Below are 20,800 nucleotides of genomic sequence, written 5' to 3'. Positions count from 1 at the left end.
ATGCAATGGAGAGAGCATCAGAGGCTATGGGTGCCAGTCAGGAGGGGGGCCCAGGTAGGCTGGGTCCAACCAGGAAGGGAAGCCAAGCTTTGAGGTCAGGATGGACCCCCTGCTTCCAGGGCTCGCTCACTACCTTTGCCCAGGCTGTGCCAGGGCCCCTCCAAGAGTGAATTGGGCTTTAGGTGGCCCCATCTAGGGCTCTGGGAGGCACCCAGCACAGCTGAGCTGAGCAGAGGACCAGGAGAAGCAGCAGGCAAGAAGTCAGAAGGGGGGGCCCTGTTAGAAACCAGGCCGGAGTCTGCAGCTGGAGGATGGGGTGCGGGGGGGTGAAGGGCCTCTCTCCTGTGGGGGCCAGGGAAGGCTTGGTGCAGGTGTGTGTGAGGTGCAGGGGACAGGCAAAGTCCATGGAGAGTCCCCAAGGGCGTGGATGCCAATGCCCAGCCTGGGTGCATACGTCTCGCCCCCAGCTACAGGGCTGGGGTGCCCACCAAGACTAGCAGGGGCGGAAGCGAGCCTCATGCCCAGTTTACAGGCTCAGAGATGCCAGCAACACCAGTGTTTAGATGAAGATGGGAACCTGGCTTTTGATGTGAAATACCCCCATTTTTCAAGTCTAGCACCTATTTCATATATTTTTTTGGGTGCATCAGACCACATAAGGCTTTGGGCCTCTTTTGTTCTCTCATTTTCCATCCTTCCCTTGATCCCACACCCCAGCCACCGTTTTGGGTTCCCTGTTTGTGCCTCAGGGCCTTTGCATTTTCTGTTCCTTCTGCCCGGGACACCCCTGACCCATCACTGCAGGGCTGGCTCCTTCTCCGCTCGGAGGGCCCTGACCGTCATCACGATGCCACTACCTGTTTGTTTTCTTCCCAGCCCTGACCTAAATTTGACATAGTCTTATGCACGGTGCTGATTGGCTTGAGTGTTTACTGTGTTTCCTTCACAGCACAGTAAGTTCCTGAAGGCAGAGACTTAGCTGATTTATTCACCACATTACTCTCTGCCTGAACAGTAGGTGTATGATACACAGTAGGTGCTTAATAAAATCTTAGTCAATAAATAAACAAATGAGCACATGACCTTCCCACTACCTCCCCCCATGGCTGGTAACACCCTCTGCCCCTCATCATTCCACACTCCTCCTGGGACCCTGGGCACCGCTACCACTGGGTCCTGAGCTGAGTCCTGCAGGAAGGGCTTCCTGCTCCAGAGGGAGAAAGGGGTGATGTTGCTGGAAGTCCTTCCTGCTCTACCCTGTCTTATTTTGCTTGCAGGACTGTTCACCATCTGAAATGTTTGGGTTTACCATCATGTCTGTTCAGAAGTCCAGAAGCAGAACCCACCTTACCATGTCCGAGGGATGGTCAGGATGTCAGTCTGTACATCTGGGCACTGGTGTGAGGGCTCTGGTGGAAGTAGCAAGGTCACTGGGGCTGTGGGCACAGTGAGGAGCTCAGATTTTATTCTAGGGAGCCATTGATGGTTCTATATCAGACATGGGGAAATACAGAGAGGAGTAGTACAGACAGATTCTGACAGACCAGACCTGTGTCCCCAAAGAGCTTCCAGGTGGTGAACGTGTGCAAGTAAAACAGATACATTTCTTGGCAATGGTTGTGGTTGTCCAAATACAAACACACAAGATACGGGCCTGTCTTCAAAGACCTAAGACTCTAAAGAGGAAGACAGATAGGCAAATAGAATAAACATTAATTAACTCCCACCCATCCATCATCCACCCACCCATCCATCATCCACCTATCCATCCACCCACTCATCTATTCATCCACCCATCATCCACCCACCCATCCACCTACCCACTATCCATCATGCTCTGATCAGCTCTCCTACCCTTCCAGGTCAGGGTTCCCAGCTGAACACTTGAAAATGTTTCCATTCAAATATAATATTGGGCCCTGTTCTCAATGGGTTCATAGTAGAGGGAAAGATTGAAAAATAACCTTACAGTTCCCTTTCAGCAGGATTGCTATGACGATCATGAGGAGGAAGGCCCAAGGGTGGCAAAGAAGAGGAATGACTCACTTTGCCTGGCATATCAGAGAGGGCAGAATGGAACATGGTATATCAGAACAGGGTTATGAAGGATGAATAGGAGTTTGTCACATGGACATTGGAGGGATTTTTTCTATGTGGTAAAACATATTGTGCAAGGGTGAGAAGGCAGGAAACAACCGGAAGTGTTCACACAGAATGTTTAGCTTTGGAAGGATGGGAGCAGAGGCACATGAGACCGGGGTAGGGAAAAGTCACTGGAGATGGAGTGGGACCGGCTTATGGAGAATGCTGTGTCCTGGGTGAGGAGCTTGGACCTTGTCCTGTCAGTAGTGGGGAGCTGGGTGGGGGCACGGCCAGGGAATGAGCGGGCTTACATATTATAAGGGTCATGCTGGGGGCTAACAGGGAGAGACCAGAAACAACGAAACAACAGAAAATCATCCTTCCCAAGCATGTTCATAAATGACTTCTCATTTTTATTTTCAAGGAACACATTTCCCCATTCTGTGATAAGAAAACAGTTTTAACAGGAATGAGAGCCCTAAAGTAGTAAAGGAGTAGAAGCAGCACTGAGATCGGAAGCCAGATTCTGTGAGTCCAAATGCACCCAGCATGGCAACTCCTAACAGCTTCCTGGAGGCTCCTAGGCTGTCCTGAAGGACTTGGCTCCATTGGCTTCCTGGCTGCCGGGACAATCCACTGTGCTCACTCTTCCAGGATGGGAACTCCAGTGAGCAAAAGGCAACATCCCAGGTTCTGGACCAAAGGTTCCGTCATTCTAACACTGAGTGGGAAGGACAAAAAGAAGAAAACCTTTTCCAGCACCTGCATGATAGTACGGACTTGTAGAAAGTACTCCAGAGGAGCAATTTCATCCAATTCTCAAAGCTGTCCTATGAGGGAAGGATTATCCTCTTTATTTTGCCTGTAAGAAACTGGAGATCAGAGAGATTAAGTCAGCTTACCCAAAGTCACAGAACTACTAAGTGGCTGAGCCCCAGTGAGCAATCCAAAGGTTAGTCCATTTCAAACTCCCAGACCCCTGGTGAGAGGGAGAGTTAGAGGGAGAGTGGTTGGCAGGCTGTGAGATGGTAGTGTATAGGCAAGGCAGAGTCTAAGCTGAACAGGCGAGTCATGCACTGCCTGCACTGCGGATGTTTACAACAACATTCGAAGAGGTTAATATAAAAATAACATATATACAAGGTGAAACATTTAAATATAAAATTTGAACAATAAAGAGGGAGTCTGTACTTCCAGCTATGGTCATGATGGAGTACAGAGTATCAGATTTACCCTACCCATAAGCAGCTATAAAACTAGACCAAATATATATAAAGCAACTGCTTTCAAGCATTGGGCAGCAGACAAAGCAGAGCAGTGATTTTTGGGAGAAGGGAAACACACAGGCGAGCTCCGCATTTGCTCTGGCTTTTTGCCTGGGAGCATTTTTCAAACTGTGGCACAGGGATATAAGCCTACAAAGCGAGCTCCACGGGCAGAGGAAAGATTAGAGTTTGGGACTTCTGAGGCAGATGGAGTTTGCAAGGCAGGGTACTGGGAAGGAGGAAGCTATGCAGAGAAGTAGAATTCTGTACAGAAGAACTTTGAGTCTCCAGCAGAATGCTAAGCTGCAAATCCATTAGGGTTAGATTCTGCAAGATTTAGCAGAGAACCACTGCTAGATGGTTGAGAGGTAAATGAAGATTCTAGAAGCTGGACAATTCTTGGAGACATTGGAACTCTGACCAGCCAGTGTGAGGAGCCACTCTAGGCCTACCATTAAAAGCCTAAAACCAACTATCAGTCATTTTCCAGTAAACAAAGTGCATGTCAGAAAAGTAGTCAACACTCTTCAAAACAAAACAAAACGAAAAAACACCCAGGCTCTCAGTAGCATAGCATCCACAATGTTTAAAATGCAACAAAAAATTACTAGATATGCAAAACCAAAATCAAAAAGCAGGGAAAGGGGGACCCATAACCAGCAGGGAAAAAGTCAACATAAAGAGGTAGAAATAAATCGTTTGTTGGATTGGCAGATAAAAACGTTGCATCATCAGTTACACTATGCTCAAGAATTTAAAGAGAATGAACATAATGAGTGAACAAAAGGGAAATGTCAGCAGAGAAACTGAAATGGATCAAGTGAAAATTTAAGAACTGATAAACAACATATTTGCAAAGTGAAACTGGACACTGCAGAAGAAAAGACCAGGCTTGAACTTGAAGACAAAGCAATAGAAGCTATCCCAAATGAAGCATACAGCAGGGTAAAGACCAGAAAAAAACAATCCAGAGCCTCGGAGATATGTGGGACAATGTCAGTCAGTCTAACATGCATGCAGCTGAGGTCCCAAAAGAAGAAGCAAGAGATCGGGACAGGAAAAAATATTGGAAGAAACATTGGAGAAAATGTATGAAATTGGATAAAAACTATAAACCCAATAGATGCAAGAAGCTCAATTAAATCCAAGCACAATAAATAGAAAAACATACCAGGACTTATTATATTCAGAGAGCTAAAAAACAAAGTTAAAGAGAAATGTTTTAGTCAGGGAAAAGATACAATTATGACATGGGGTAGCCAAAATTTTTTTTTAAACCAAAACACTGCTGAGTATCAGAAACAAGGCAAGTCAAAGACAATAGAATATGTCTGAAATTCTAAAAGAAAAAAAAACTGTCAATTTAGAATTCTACAGACTGCAACAACACCCCTTAAAAATGAGGAAAAATGAAGATATTCTTAAATGAACAAAAGGTGAGAGAATTTATAACCAGTAGATTTGACCTACTAGAAATGTTAAAAGAAGTTCTTTGGATTGAAAAGAAATGATATCCGATGAAGACAGATTTGTATGAAGAAAGAATGAGGAATGCCAGAAAGGTAACTATGTGGGTAAATGTAAGAGGCATGAAAACTAGAGAGAGAATCAATTTATAACGCTAAGAGTTAATTCTATAGAAAGACATAGTGACATTAAACACAAATACTCCTAATGCAGAGAAGCATCTTGACAGAACTAAATGACAAAACTAATGAGAAAAATCAACAAAATCAACACGTAGTTGTAGAGTTAACCTTCCTTTCTAAGTAATTGATTTTTAAAAATTCTATAAAGACATAGAACAATCGAACAACATTATGAACTAAGTTAACCAAATCGACATTTACAGAAAACTACATTGGAAAGATGCATTTCTCTCCAGTGTACTTGGAACATTCACCAAAACAACTCTCAATAAGTAAAAGAATTTAAAGCATATAGAGTATGTTTTCTAGCCTTAACAGTTAAATTAAAAATCCATAATAATAAGATATGAAGGAAGCCCTCGAATATTTAAAAGAGGCACATTTCTATAGCCTATAGATTAAAGGGGAAATCAATCACAAGGAAAATTAGAAAATGTTTTGAACTAATGAAATTAAAACAGAATATATCAAAATTTGTGGAATGCAGGTAAAGTTGTGCTTAAAGGGAAATATATAGCTTTCCATGCTTAGAAGAAAGGCCTAAAATCAATTATCTAAGTAACCACCTCAAGAATTCAGAAAAAGAAGAAATCAAATCCAAAATAGAAAGAAGGAAATAAAGATAAGAACAGAAATTAATGAAATGCTGCACAGAAAAACAATTATAATAATAGTAATAGAGTAAACGGACAACCTATAAAATGGAAGAAAGTATTGCAGATTATGCCTCCAACAAAGTTCTAATATACAGAACCTACAAGGGACTTAACGCAACAAGAAAAAAAAAACTCATTAAAAACTAGGCAAAGGACATGAATAGACATTTCTCAAAAGAAGAAATACAAGTGGCCAATTAACACATGAAAAAATACTCAACATCGCCAATCATCAGAGAAGTACAAATTAGAATCATGAGATACCATCTTAGACCAGTCAGAATGACTATTAATTAAAAAGTAAAAACAAACAACAACAAAACCCACAAACAGATGTTGGAGTAAATGCAGAGAAAAGGGAATGTTTACACACTACTGGTGGAAATGTAAATTAGTTCAACCTCTATGAAAAACAGTATGGAGATTTCTCAAAGAACTAAAAATAGGACTGCCATTTGAACCAGTAATCCCACTACTGGGTATCTACCCAAAGCAAATCATTATGTTAAAAAAGACACGTTAACTTATATGTTCATTGCTTATATATTCACAATAGCAAAGTCATAGAACCAACCTAAGTGTGAATGGTTGACTGGATAAAGAAAATGTTATAGACACACACACACACACACACACACACACTACAGAATACTCTGCAGCCACCAAAAGAATGGAATCATGTCTTTTGCAGCAACATGGATGAAGCTGGAGGCCATTATCCTAAGTGAACTAACTCAAAAAGAGAAAATCAAATACCACATGTTCTCGTTTTTAAGTGGGAGCTAAACAATGGGTACTCATGGACATAGGGGTGTAAATAATAGACACTGAGGGTTCCAAAAGTGGGGAGGATGACAGGGGGAACTAGGGTTGAAAAATTACGTATCAGGTACAATGTTCACTGTTTGGGTAATGGGTACACTAGAAGCTCAATCCCCACTAGTATGTAATATACCCATGTAACAAACATGCACATGTACCCCTGAATCTAAAATAATAAAATAATGAAATAAAAAATGAACAAAAAATAAAGAAAATTAATGAAATTGAAACTTGGTTATTTGAAAAGATCTATAAAATTGATATATCTCTCTCTATCTCAACTATTAATATATCCAGTATAATGAACTGTTACAACTCAATAAAAGTAACTAAGTAAAAATAGGTAAAAGGCTGAAAAGATACATTACAAAAAAGAAAATATACAGATAGCAAAAACATGAAAGTACTCCTCACTTTAAAAACAGCATGAGATAACACCAGAATAGCTAAAGCTAAACAGATAACGCAAAGTATAGGCAAGGGTGTAGAGCAACTGCATACGTCATATATTGCTGATAGGAATGTAAAACAGTAAAATCGTGCTGGGAAAGGTTTGGTAGTTTCTCATAAAGTTAAAAGTATATTAACCACATGATTCAGGAATAGGCTCCCAAGCACTGGCCTAGAAGAAATGAAATCACATATCCATTCAAAGCCTTGTATAAAATTTCCATGGAAACTTCATTAAGAATTCTCCAGTGTTGGAAATGGCCTAGATTCCCATCAGTAAGAGACTGAATAAAGTGGAGTGCACCCACACAGTGCACCCAGCAACAAAAAGCAGCCAACTGTTGATACATGCAGCAATGGGATGAATCTCAGAGCAATTCAGTTGAGAGAAAGAAGCCAGATACAGCAGATTCCATAATGTATGACTCCATTTATATGAAAGTGAAAAACAAGACTTTCCATGGCTTGATACAATGCAGCATGTGTTGAAGTCTATCTGTACCTGGTCTTTTCTACCTCACTGTACATCCTGGTCACTGGTCCCTATCAGGATGTTTGGATCTGCCTCTGCCTCTTCATCAGCAGCATGGTGTTCCATTGGGTAGAAGAAACATAAATTATTTACTGCTGCTATTGGAGGTCACAGATTATTTTCAATCTTTTGTTCTTAAACCACCACAGTGAAACTCATTGTAGGTTTGTCTTGTGTCTGTTGACAAGTCTAGCCAGCTGGAAGCAAACTCCTAGAATGGATGTCTAAAGTCAAATAATGCATTGACTTTTTTCTTGGAAAGCCGGAACACAGTCCCAAGCAATCTGGGGAGCAAGGGCTCTCCTGGGACATCTCAAGATTACAGCCAAGGGCCCTGCATCCAGAACTGCTAGTATGAATAGGTATTATGAGTCATTGACATCCATCCAGATCATGCTAGTAGCCTCAGGTGACCTCTGGGGGGTGCTGGTAATACCTGGTTATGGCCATATCATGTACCAGACCTTGAGTGCTCCTGCCCACCTGCAGGTGAGCAGGTAGGAAGTGGGCACAGACACATGGGACAGGATATGCCCAGGACAGAGCCTTGTATAGGCACCAAAGGGGTCTGAGAGAAGCACAGGTGTGTTACCCCAGGGAGGAGGCAGCCAGAGCCCTCTGCAGAGAGGTTAGAGAGCCCTCTGCAGAGCCCTTCCTGCCAGGTCTCTAACCACCCTGGGCCACAGGCCTAGAGCAGTGATCATGAAAGCAGAGACTTGCTTGGTCCAGGAATCATGTGTCACACCACCAACGTACCTGAGTAGGGACTTACTGATTCTCTTCTTGCCAGCCTCCACACTTGTCTCTAGGTCTGCTCCTGCTCCCTCAAACTCTAACCTTCCAGTCCACCCCCATACCTCCCCAAGGCAATCATTTTTTATAAAAATAAACATGATATTAAATTGTGAAAAGCCTTCAGATTCTAGCCAAGATGGAGTGACAGTACAGATTTACCTTCCTCCCTGAAACAACCAAAAGAATAAACAGGATGTATGAAACAATGGTTTTTCAAGACACTGGACATCAGCCATTGAAGGACAGTGATCTAGAAGGCCAGGAAATAAAGGAGGCAAACTCTACAATTACTCCAACTCACTGCCTTTGGGAGTTTCCAGGCCATGGTATAGAGAGAGGGAACTGCATGGAGTCTCATGTTCTCACTAACTTGAGAGACAGGGCTAAGAGTCTGGAGAGACTAGATGGCTAGAGTTTGTCAGACACATTACTGGAGAGTGGAGAGCTGCACAGATAGAGAACTCCAAAGAACTGCAGAGAGTCCGTCCAAAGTATTCAAGAGTCTGGATCAGCACATGCATGTAAAAAGACTACTCAAAAATGGAGAAAGAATCACCTGAAAGGATTAGCGGTAACAATACCCAGTACTCACACAAGACAGGAATAGTGCCTGTACCCACCATGCAGATTGGAAAACCTCATGATTAATAGGGCATTAGATAGAATATGCAGAAAAGTCTTTCCTCATTAGAAAGCTTAAAAATAAGACCCCAAATCATCACACTGTTTCCAAGTAACTTTACTGTGTTTCAGAACAAAGCTTAATCTTTACAGGGATAAAAAAATTCAGCATTCAACAAGGTAAAATGCACAATGACTATCATGCAGTTAAAAATTACCAGGCATGAAAAGAAGCAGGAGTATATAACCCATAAGGAGGAGAAAAGCTGATCAATCAAAACTGACCTAGAAGTGACACAAATGCTAAAATTAGCAAAAAAGATAATTAAAACAGTTATTGTAACTGTATTCTGTATGTTCAAAAGGTTAAGTAAAGGTGTGGGAAATGTAAGAAAGACATCGAAGCAAACTTCTTTCTGAAAAAGAAATAACTGGGGGACAAACACTACTGGTTACAAGACGTATCACAAAGTCGCAGTACTCAAAAACTGTGGCACTGGCACAAAGATAGAAAATACATGAGTGGAACAGAAAAAAATCCAGAAACCAATTTTCACAAATATATTTAGCTGAATTTTGACTACATATAAAGGCAATTCAGTGGAGAAAGGATAGTCTTTTCAACAAATGGTGCTGGAAAAATTAGATCAAGTAGGCAAAATACTGAAATTCAACCCAAATTTATACCCAAAATGTAGTCCTCATATAAAATATACTGCAGTGGAAACCCCAAAACTACAAAATATCTAGAAGAAAACACAGGAGGAAAACCTTGTGCCCTTTAGCTAGGCCAAGATTTATTAGCTACAACAGCAAGAGCACCATATATAAAATAACAAATGATAACTTCAGCTTCATCAGAATTAGAAACTTTGCTTTGCAATAGACACTGTCAACAGAATGAAAAGACAAGCCACAGATTGGGGGAAAAACTTTGTAAAACATCTCTCAAAACTAAATAAATAACAAAAATTCTAATTTAAAAATAGGCAAGAGCTTTGAAGAGGCAGTTCACCAATAAATATATATGAATGACAAATAGGCATGTGAAAAGATGCCCAACATCATAGTCATCAGGAGATGCAAATTAAAACCACAATGAAATACTACCACATATCTATTAGCTAAATAATATTCCATTGTGTATACATACCACATTTTCTTTATCCATGCATCTGTTGATGGACACATAGGTTGCTTTCAAATCTTCACTATTATAAACATTGCTGCAATAAACATGGGAGTCGACATCTCTTTGATACACTGATTTCCTTTCTTCTGGGTGTATACTTAGCAGTGGGATTGCTGGATCATATGATAGCTCTATTTTTAGTTTCCTGAGGAACCTCCGAACTGTTCCCCATAGTGTTTATATTCATTTACATTCCCACCAACAGTGTGTGTGGGTTCCCTTTTCTTCACATTCTTGCCAGCATTTGCTACTGTGCATTTTTTGGATGAAAGCCATTTTAACTGGGTGAGACAATACCTCATTGCATTTGATCTTCATTTCTCTGATGATCAACGATGTTGAACACCTTTTCATATACCTGTTTGCCATTTGTGTCTTCTTTTGAGAAATGTCTATTCAGATCTTTTGCCCATTTTAAATCAGATTATTCTACGTTTTCCTCTTGTTTGAGCTCTTTGTATACTTTGGTTATTAATTCCTTGTCAGATTAAATATCTATTAGAATGGCTAAAATGAAAGAGACTGACCATATGAAATGTTGGTAAGAATAAGGAGAAACTAGAACTAGTGGGAATGTAACAGGGTACAAACAGTCAGTTTATTGAGAAACTATAGAGGAATATTAGAATATGAAACTTTGCACACTCACTTCCAGTGAAAAAAGCAAAATTGGACCAGCTATGGTGCCACATGCCTGAATTCCCAGCTACTTAAGAGGCTGAGACAGGAGGATCATTTGAGCTCAGGAGTTCAGGCCTGCAGTGCACTATGATTGTACCTGTGAATAGCCACTTTACTCCAGCCTGGCAACATTGCAAGACCCCATATCAAAAAAAAGGAAGATTTTCAGCAGCTATTTTTTTTTAAAAAACATGCTTTAACAAGTCATTGAAAGTCTCTGGAAATTGTCGTAAGGCATAGAGTGAATGAATAATATTTATTCAAGAAAACTACAAATAGCAAGAATCTGTGGCATTGAGCCATGGCCTATTCCCCCCCTTCCTTCCTCTCTATTCAGCTTCACAGAAGCTCCACTCTAAGTGAGTGTGATCAAAATATGGTACTCTCTCTCCCTCGTCTTCCCAACCAAGTCTTTCCATGCCTTACTGAGAAAGGTGGACCACCAGCATTTCTAATCCCCTTCAATTCCAAGTTGAAGACTTCCTGGTGAGTGTGGCTGAGAGATACTGAGCTTCCTTCCTCTACCAATAGGACAGAAGCTCTTCCTTTGCACATCAGGCCAAGAATTCTGGCACCTAACCACCCTTGCCTCACCTTAAGGCAGAGTGAAATAGGCAAGCAATGAAGACCAGAGGCCACAGACCCGTTCAGGGCTCAGAAACTGTGCCAAGGAAGAGGCAGCAAATAGAAAAAGCTCTCCACAAAGGACCTGACATTATTTGAAAGAGACTGGAGATGTTTAAGCCTAAGGATGCTCTCAAAATCAATTGTCTCTCTTAATTAAGAGGAACAAGCTAAACCATAGGCCATCTAGGTCACCAGGGAGAATCTGGGAAAGAGATAGCCAAGACTTCACCTAGGTACAGAATAAATCTTAAAGACTAACCTCAAAATCTAGCCCTCTCCAAATTTAATTGGATTAGGCTGCTCAGAAATTAATGTTTCAAGGCATTGCCAAAAAAGACATAAAGCAACCAGTTGGAATTAGCAGCACCTAAAGGATGGAGAGTAACACCACATGAAACAGACAGCTTGACAGAGATCAGAAAGGAAACAAAATGAGTGTGCTGAAACCATTGTCATTCCAAGGTAACTGTGTGCACGTCCAACGCTGTGCCTTTTGATGAGCAACACCAGAATTCATTCTGTGAGTAAAATGGACTTCACTAAGATAGTCTAGCCAAGTCATAAAACAAACAAGCGAACAAAATTAAGCTTCAGAGAGGGAGAAGGGCAATTATTCTACAAAGTTGCCGTTACCAAAAATATTCTCATTTCCAACAAAATATTATAAGGCATGCAAAAAACAGGGACATGAACCCGTACACAGAAAATTGTAGGCAACAGAAACTGCCTGTGAGAAACCCCAGATGTCGAACTTAACAGTCTTCAAAGTGTGTGTTATGAATACGTTTGGAAAACTAAAGAAAGCCATGCTTAAAGAAGTTATAAAAGATATGAAGATCATGTTTCATTGTATGGATAATATGAATAGAGACAGGAACTAAAAAAAATAAAAATTCTGTGGTTTAAAAGTGTAATAAATAAAATAAAAAATTCATTAGAGGGGCTTTTTTAACTGGCAAAAGAAATACACAGTGAACTTAAAAATAGGTCAATAGAGATCAAGCAATCTGAAGAACAGAGTAAAAATAGGAAAAAAATGAGCAGAGCCTAGGAGTAATGTGGGACACCTTTAGACACACAAACACACATGTAAGAGAAATACTGAGAGGACAGAAGAAATGAGGAAAGATAACATTAGATGAAATAATAGCGGAGGACAGGCCCAGTGGCTCACACCTGTAATCCCAGCACTTTGGGAGGCCGAGGCAGGTGGATTACCTGAGGTCACTTCAGCCTGAGTGACAGAGTGAGACTCTTTCTCAAAGAAAAACAAAAGAAAAATGGCTGAATAGCTGCAAATTTCCAATTGCTGAAAAACATTAGTCTGCATATCCATGAAGCTCATGAAGTCTAATCAGGATGAATACAAAGACTGCCACACCCAGACACATAGTAAAAATGCTGAAAGCAAAAGCCAAAGATAAAATCTTGACATCAACCAGAAAAAATTACCTACATACAAGGGAACCCCAATAAGATGAATAGCTAGCTGACTGCTTAGTAGTATGACATATTTAAAGTACTCAAAGAAAAATATTAACCATGAATCTTATATTCAGCAAATGTATCTTTCAAAAATGAAAGTGAAATATAACCATTCCCAGATAAACAAAACTTGAGAGAATTTGTTGCTGTCAGGTTCACCTTATAAGAAATATTAAAGGAAATCAGTCAGGCTGAAAGCAAGTAAACCCAGATGAAAATTTTAGCCCACATTAAAAAAGAGCACTGTTAAAGGTAGTTATGCAGCTATTAATAAATAAATGCATATTCACGTCTTTCTTCTCTTACCTTATTTTAAAAGCAATTGTTTGAAACAGAATGTATTTATGCATCCATATATATACACATGTATACATACATACGACACTAACATATAAGTATTGTTAGGCCTATACATGTAATACGCTTGACAATCACAGCACAAAGGAGGTGGGTAGGTACTGGAGTAAGGAAATGATCTCAGACAGTAACTCAAACCCACAGGAACCAATAAAGAGAACCAGAAATGATAAATAAGACGGCATATATAACAAGCTACATAAGTATTTACTTGCTCTCTATATACAAGTGTCCATATATAAAGTAAGAATTCTAAAAGTGTATTGGTAGGTTTATGACATATGCTGATGTAATATGTATGATGATAGTAGCACAAGAAAGAAGAGAGCATAGAGCTTTCTAGATGTCATATTTCTAGAGTTCACTGAAATGAAATTAGAATAACTCTGAAGTAGATTCTGATAAATTTAAATGTATATGGCAACCCCTAGAGCAACTACCAAAGAAATAACTCAGAAAATATAGAAATTTGGAGTACTTCTGGTTCAAAAATGGTGGTGTAAAAGCAAGCTGGCTTCACCTCCTCCTACAGAAAATTAAAAACAAATAGACAGCATTGACATTATCACCAGCAATATTCCAGAACTCAAATATCGGGAGAAGAATATATGTGGTTCCCTGAGCCACAGAGAAGTGAACAAACTCTGAGCAGACAGTAAGAAAATTGGATTTTCATATCCACAATGTCCCTCTCCACAATCTATCCAGTACCTAGTGCATAGAAAATTTTCCCCAACTCACAGGTGGAAAAATATTGGAAAAAATAAAATCAAAGTGAAAAACCAACTTCCTCATCCCCTTGGGTTTACTGGCAGGAGACCCACTCCCGTTTCAACCATGGAAAATATCAGGAATGCCTGAAAGGAGAAAGATCTCTGAGGATAGCCAGAGACAAAGGAGGGAGGGCCATATATGTAATATATTTGACCATAACAGCACAAAGGAGGTGGGTAAACTACCAGCCCCAGTCCTGGAAGTTTAATCCTGTAACTTGGTCAGAGGAGACACCAAATCACAGTGGCTGTTCACCAGCACCATGTTGTATAAGGTTCATTGAACAGGTCCCCTGGGCATAAACCCATATCCAGCAATCCCACACTACTGACTCATCCCCTTTCAGACCTCACCTCTTAAGACCAATGACACTAACTGTTTATTAGAACTGAGGCAAACTTGGGCTTAAGGAACCATCTAATGCCAAGAATGAGGCAGAAATCTAGCAGGGGGGAAAAAAGAAACAAAATCAATGGGTAAACTACAAAGAACTCTGAGGAAACATATCCAATAAACAACAAAACAAGCCAGATAAGACTGAACAAATAACTAAGACTTCAATGCAAAGATATATACATACATCAACAAGAAACAATAGCCAAGAGGGATCCATGATTTCTCTAGATGTACAAAGCAAGAAACCAGAAACTGACCCTAATGAGATGGTAATATGTGAACTCTCTGATCAAAAATTCAAACTAGGCCAGGTACAGTGGCTCGTCCCTATAATCTCAGCACTTTGGGAAACCAAAGTGAGAGGATCATTTGAACCCAGGAATTTGAGACCAGCCTAGGCAACACAGTGAGAATCATCTCTACAAAAAAAGTTTTTAAAATTAGTTGAATGTGGTGACACATGCCTGTGATTCCAGCTACTCTGGAGGCTGTAGTAGGAGGATTGCTTGAGCCTGTGAAGTCAAGGATAGAGTGAGCCCAATCATGGTACTGCACCACAGCCTGGGTGACAGAGCAAGACCCAAATAAAACTACCCCAATGCATTATCAAACCCTCAAAGGTCAAGGACAAAGATAGGATCCAAAAAATAGCAAGAGAAAAGAAGCAAATGACATATAAAGAAACTCCAATTTGCCTGGTAACAGATTTCTCAACAGGAACCACACAGGCTAGAATGGAGTAATAGAACATTTTCAAAGTGCTGAAAGAAAAAAAAAAACTGTCAGCTAATAATACTGCATCCAGCAAAGCTGTCCTTCAAGTATGAAAGAGAGATAGTCTTCCCCAGACAAAACAACAGAATTTACCACCATCAGACCCAACTTCCAAGAAATGCTGATGAGAGCTATTCAATCTGAAAGAAGAAAAGCACTAATGTACAGGATGAAAACCATCAAGCTACCATTGACTTTCTTCACAGAATTGGAAAAAAACCACCTTAAACTTCATATGGAACCAAAAAAGAGCCCGCGTAGCCAAGACAATCCTAAGCAAAACAAACAAACAAACAAACAAAAAACCTGGAGGCATCACACTACCTGACTTCAAACTATACTACAAGGCTATAATAATCAAAACAGTGTGGTGAACCAAAACAGAGATATAGACTAATGGAACAGAACAGAGGCCTCAGAAATAATGCCACACATCTACAGCCATCTCATCTTTGACAAACCTGACAAAAACAAGCAATGGGGAAAGGATTTTCTATTTAATAAATGGTGTTGGGAAAACTGGCTAGCCATATGCAGAAAGCTGAAACTGGATCTCTTCCTTATACCTTATATAAAAATTAACTCCAGATGTATTAAAGATTTAAACATGAGGCCTAACACCATAAAAACTCTAGAAGAAAACCTAGGTAATACTATTCAGGACATAGGCATGGGCAAGGACTTCATGACTAAAACACCAAAAGTAATGGCAACAAAAGCCAAAATAGACAAATGGGATCTAATTAAACTAAAGAGCTTCTGCACAGCAACAGAAACTCTCATTAGAGTGCACTGGCAACCAACAGAATGGGAAAAAATTTGTGCAATCTACCCATCTGACAAAGGGCTAATATCCAGAATCTACAAAGAACTTAAACAAATTTACAAGAAAAAAACAAGCCCATCAAAAAGTGGGCAAAGGATATAAAAGGACACTTCTCAAAAGAAGACATTTGGGCTGGGCATGGTGGCTCACGCCTGTTATCCCAGCACTTTGGGAGGCTGAGGCAGATGGATCATGAGGTCAAGAGATTGAGACCATCCTGGTCAACATGGTGAAACCCCTCTACTAAAAATACAAAAAATTAGCTGGGCATGGTGGCACGTGCCTGTAATCCCAGCTACTCAGGAGGCTGAGGCAGGAGAATTGCCTGAACCCAGGAGGCAGAGGTTGCGGTGAGCCGAGATCGCACCACCATGGCACTCCAGCCTGGGTAACAAGAGCGAAACTCCGTCTCAAAAAAAAAAAAAGAAGAAGACATTTATGCAGCCAACAAACATGAAAAAATGCTCATCATCACTGGTCATTAGAGAAATGCAAAACAAAACCACATTGAGATACCATGTCATGCCAGTTAGAATGGTGATCATTAAAAAATCAGGAGACAACAGATGCTGAAGAGAATGTAGAGAAATAGGAACACTTTTACACTGATGGTGGGACTGTAAATTAGTTCAACCATTGTGGAATACGGTGTGGCAATTCCTCAAGGATCTAGAACCAGAAATACCATTTGACCCAGCAGTCCCATTACTGGCTATAAAACCAAAGGATTATAAATAATTTTATTATAAAGACACATGCACGCATATGTTTATTGTGGCACTGTTCACAATAGCAAAGACTTGGAACCAACCCAAATGCTCATCAATGATCGACTGGATAAAGAAAATGTGGCACATATATACCATGGAATACTATGCAGCCATAAAAAAGGATGAGTCCATATCCTTTGCAGGGATATGGATGAAGCTGGAAACCATCATTCTCAACAAAGTGACACAAGAACAGAAAACCAAACACCGCATGTTCTTACTCTAAGTGGGTGTTGAACAATGAGAACACATGGATACAGGAAGGGAAACATCACACACTAGGGCATGTGGGGGGTTGAAGGCTAGGGGAGGGATAGTATTAAGAGAAATTCCTAATATAGATGATGGGGTGATGGATGCAGCAAACCACCATGGCACATGTATACCTATGTAGTAAACCTGCATGTTCTGCACATGTACCCCAGCACTTAAGGTATAATAATTTTTAAAAACTCACTTGCAAAACTAAGTACACAAACAAACCCAGAAGACTCTAATACTCTAACTGTGATCTTTAGTATAAAGCCCAAAATACAAATCTATCAAAAATAACAATAGCCATAGAAACCTTTTAAGACACGGGCATTATATGTAAATTGAGGTAACAAAATGAAGGAATGGAGTTAAGTTGCAGAGTTTTAAAAAATGTTTTCTTTGTTTCTATTCTCTCTACTTTCTCTGTTCTCTCTCTCTCTCTCTCTCTTTCTCTTTGTCTGTCTCTCTCTGTCTCTCCAGGGTCTTACTCTGGCACCCAGGCTACAGTGCAGTGGTATGATAATGACTCACTGCAGCTTTAAATTCCAGTGTTCAAGTGATCCTCCTACTTCAACATCCAAAGTAGCTGGATTATAGGCAAAAACCACCATGCCTGGCTAGTTTTTTTAAAAAATCTTTTGTAGAGATAGGGTCTCACTATGTCGCCCCGATCTCCAACTTTTGGACTTAAGCAATCCTCCCACCTCAGACTTCCAGAGCATTGAGATTACAGGCATAAAAACACTGTGTACAGGAGTTTTCATCTCTTCAATGTAATTTGTTATATATATAACATTTTTTGTAAGCCTCATAGTAACCAGGATGCAAATACATACAATACATTCACCAAAAATTTTTAAAAAATGAATTAAAACATAATGCCAGAGAATATCACTTAACTACAAAGGAAGACAGCAAGAAAAGAAGAAAGGATGCGGAGCTACGAAACAACCAGAGAACAAGCAACAAAATGGCAGCAGTAAGTCCTGATTTAATCATAATAACTCTGAACGTCAATTGACTCAATTCTCCAATTTAAAGGTATAGTCTGACTGAATGGATAAAGAAATAAGACACAACTATATGCTACCTACAAGAAACTCACCTCACATATAAAAACACACATAGACTGAAAGTGAAGGAATGGAAAACTATTTTTTGTACTAAGCAAAAAAGCTACTACATGCTAATCAAAAAAGAGCAGGAGTATCTGTACTTAGTTAGATTAAATAGCCTACAAATCAAAGACTATAAAAAGAGACTAAGAAGGTCACCATGTGATGATAAAGGGGTCAATTTAATAAGAGAATACAACAATTATAAATATATATGCACCCAATTAACTGGAGCTTCCAAGTGTATAAAGCAAACATTAATAATCAAAGGGACAGATGGATTGCAATACAATAATGGTAGGGGATTTTAACACCCTACTTTTAATAATGGGTTGACTATTCAGACAGATAATTAGCAAAGAAACATCTAGGTTTAAAAAAAGCACAGAATATCAATGAAAAGTTGAGTTTTGAAAAGATAAAATCAACAAACTTTTAGCTAGACTAAAAAAGAGAGAGAGAGAGGTCCTAAATAAATAAACAAAAAGCAGTCATAACAACTGAAACCACAGAAATACAAAGACTCATTAGAGACTATTATAAACAACTCTATGCCAATAAATTAGAAAACCTAGAAGAAATGCATAAGTTCCTGTACACATGCAATATACTAAGATTGAACCATGAAGAAACAGAAAACCTCAACAAACAAAGAACAAGTAACAAGATTCAAGATGTGATAAAACGTCTCACATTAGAGAAAAGCCCAGGACCTGATGGCTTTACTGCTGAATTCTACAGAATATTTAAAGAAGAACTGATACCAATTCTACTCAAACTTGTCAAAAGATTAAACAGGAGGGAATATTTACTTCCAAACTCATTATATAAGGCCAGCATTGCCCTGATACCAAAACCAAATAATAAAACAAAAAAGAACATAACAGGTTAATATCACTGATGAATATAGATACAAAAATTCTCAACAAAATACTAGCAAACCAAATTCAACATCACATTAAAAAGATTGTTCACCATGACCAAGTGGGATTTATCCAAGGTATGCAAAGATGGTTTAACATATTCAAATCAATTTACATGCTACATCACATTAACAAAACCAAGACTAAAAATCATATGATAATTTAATGACACTGAAAAAGCATTCAATAAAATTCAGCATCCCTTTATGTTAAATTTTTATGTTAAAAATTAAGAGTTAATTTTTATGTTAAAAACTTTCAACAAGCTGTGTATTAAATGCACATATTTCAAAATAATAAAGGCCATATTATGACAAACTCACAACTAACATATGAAATGGGGAAAAGCTGAAAGCCTTTCCTCTAAGATCTGGAGCAAGGCAGAGTCCCACTTTCACCACTTTATCCAACATAATACTTGAAGTCCTGGCCAGAGCAGTTAGTCAAAAGAAATATAGAAAAGAGATCCAAATTAGAAAGTAAGACGTCAAGTTAGCCTTGTTCACAGATGACATGATCTTATACTTAAAAAAACCTAAAGCCTCCACCAAAAAACTTCTAGAACTGATAAACAAATTCAGTAAAGCTGTGGGATATAAATAAATATACACAAAATGGTAGAACTTACATATACTCACAGTGAACAATGTGAAGAGGAAATTAATAAAGCAATTCTATCTACAGTAGCTACAAAAATATAAAATACATAGGAATCAATTTAATCAAAGAAGTGAAAGATCTCTGTAAGGAAAACTATAAAACAGCGATGAAGGAAATTGGAGGGGACACACACACACATTGAAAGATATTTCATGCTCATGGACTGGAAGTATTAATACTGTTAAAATGACAATACAACTCAAAGCAATCTACAGATTCAATGCAACCCCTATAAAAATAACATTGACATGTTTCACAGAAATTTTAAAAATGATAAAAGGTACATGGAGCCACATCTATTTGATGAAGAAATTTTGAGCAAAAAGAACAAAGCTGGAGGCATCACATACTTTTGAAACATACTACAATCATAATGGTAATATATATATAGCAAAATATACTGCCAAATCAGCATGGTTCTGGCATTTAAAAAAGACGCATAGACCAATAGAACAGAATAAAGAACCCACATACACGGCTATTACTTTTAACAAAGGTACCAAGAACATAGACTGGGGAAGGGGTAGTCTTTTCCATAAATTGTTCTGGGAAACTGGATAATCATGTGCAGAAGAATGAAACTAGACTGCTATCTCTCACCATATACAAAAACCAAATCAAAATGGATTAAGGACTTAAACCTAAGACCTGAAACTAGGAAACTACAAGAAGAAAATACTGGGAAACTTCTCCACAATATTGGTCTGAGCAAAGATTTTTTTTGTGCATAAGATCTCCAAAAGATAGGCAATCAAAACAATAATTGACAAATGGGATTATATCAAGCTAAAAAGCACTGCACAGGAAAGGAAACAATCAACAAAGTGAAAAGACATCCTACGAAATGGAAGAAAATATTTGCAAACTACCCATAAAACAAGAAATTAATAACAAGAATATATAAGGAGCTCAAACAACTCAATATCAAAAAACTCCAAATAATCCAATTTTAAAATGGGCAAAATATCTGAATAGACATTTCTCAAAAGGAGTCACACAAATGACCAACAGGTATATGAAAAAAATGCTCAACTTCACTGTCAGGGAAATTCAAATCAAAATCACAGTGAGAGATCATCTCATCCCAGTTAAA

General features: G+C 39.0%; 1 long non-coding RNA gene across 1 annotated transcript in view; it reads right to left on the bottom strand.

Moving 5' to 3' along the window:
• Positions 1 to 2,472: 2,472 nt before the first annotated feature.
• LOC128931667 (uncharacterized) overlaps positions 2,473 to 20,800 on the bottom strand; it is a 29,511-nt gene continuing 11,183 nt past the window's right edge. The window contains exon 2 of the long non-coding RNA XR_008480390.2: positions 2,473 to 2,954. This is a non-coding gene — a long non-coding RNA (uncharacterized LOC128931667). The remainder of the gene's footprint in view (positions 2,955 to 20,800) is intronic.

This window comes from Callithrix jacchus, chromosome 1 (assembly GCF_049354715.1).
Source record: "Callithrix jacchus isolate 240 chromosome 1, calJac240_pri, whole genome shotgun sequence".
NCBI lineage: Eukaryota > Metazoa > Chordata > Mammalia > Primates > Cebidae > Callithrix > Callithrix jacchus.
This window is presented reverse-complemented; position numbering and strand designations above follow the sequence as displayed.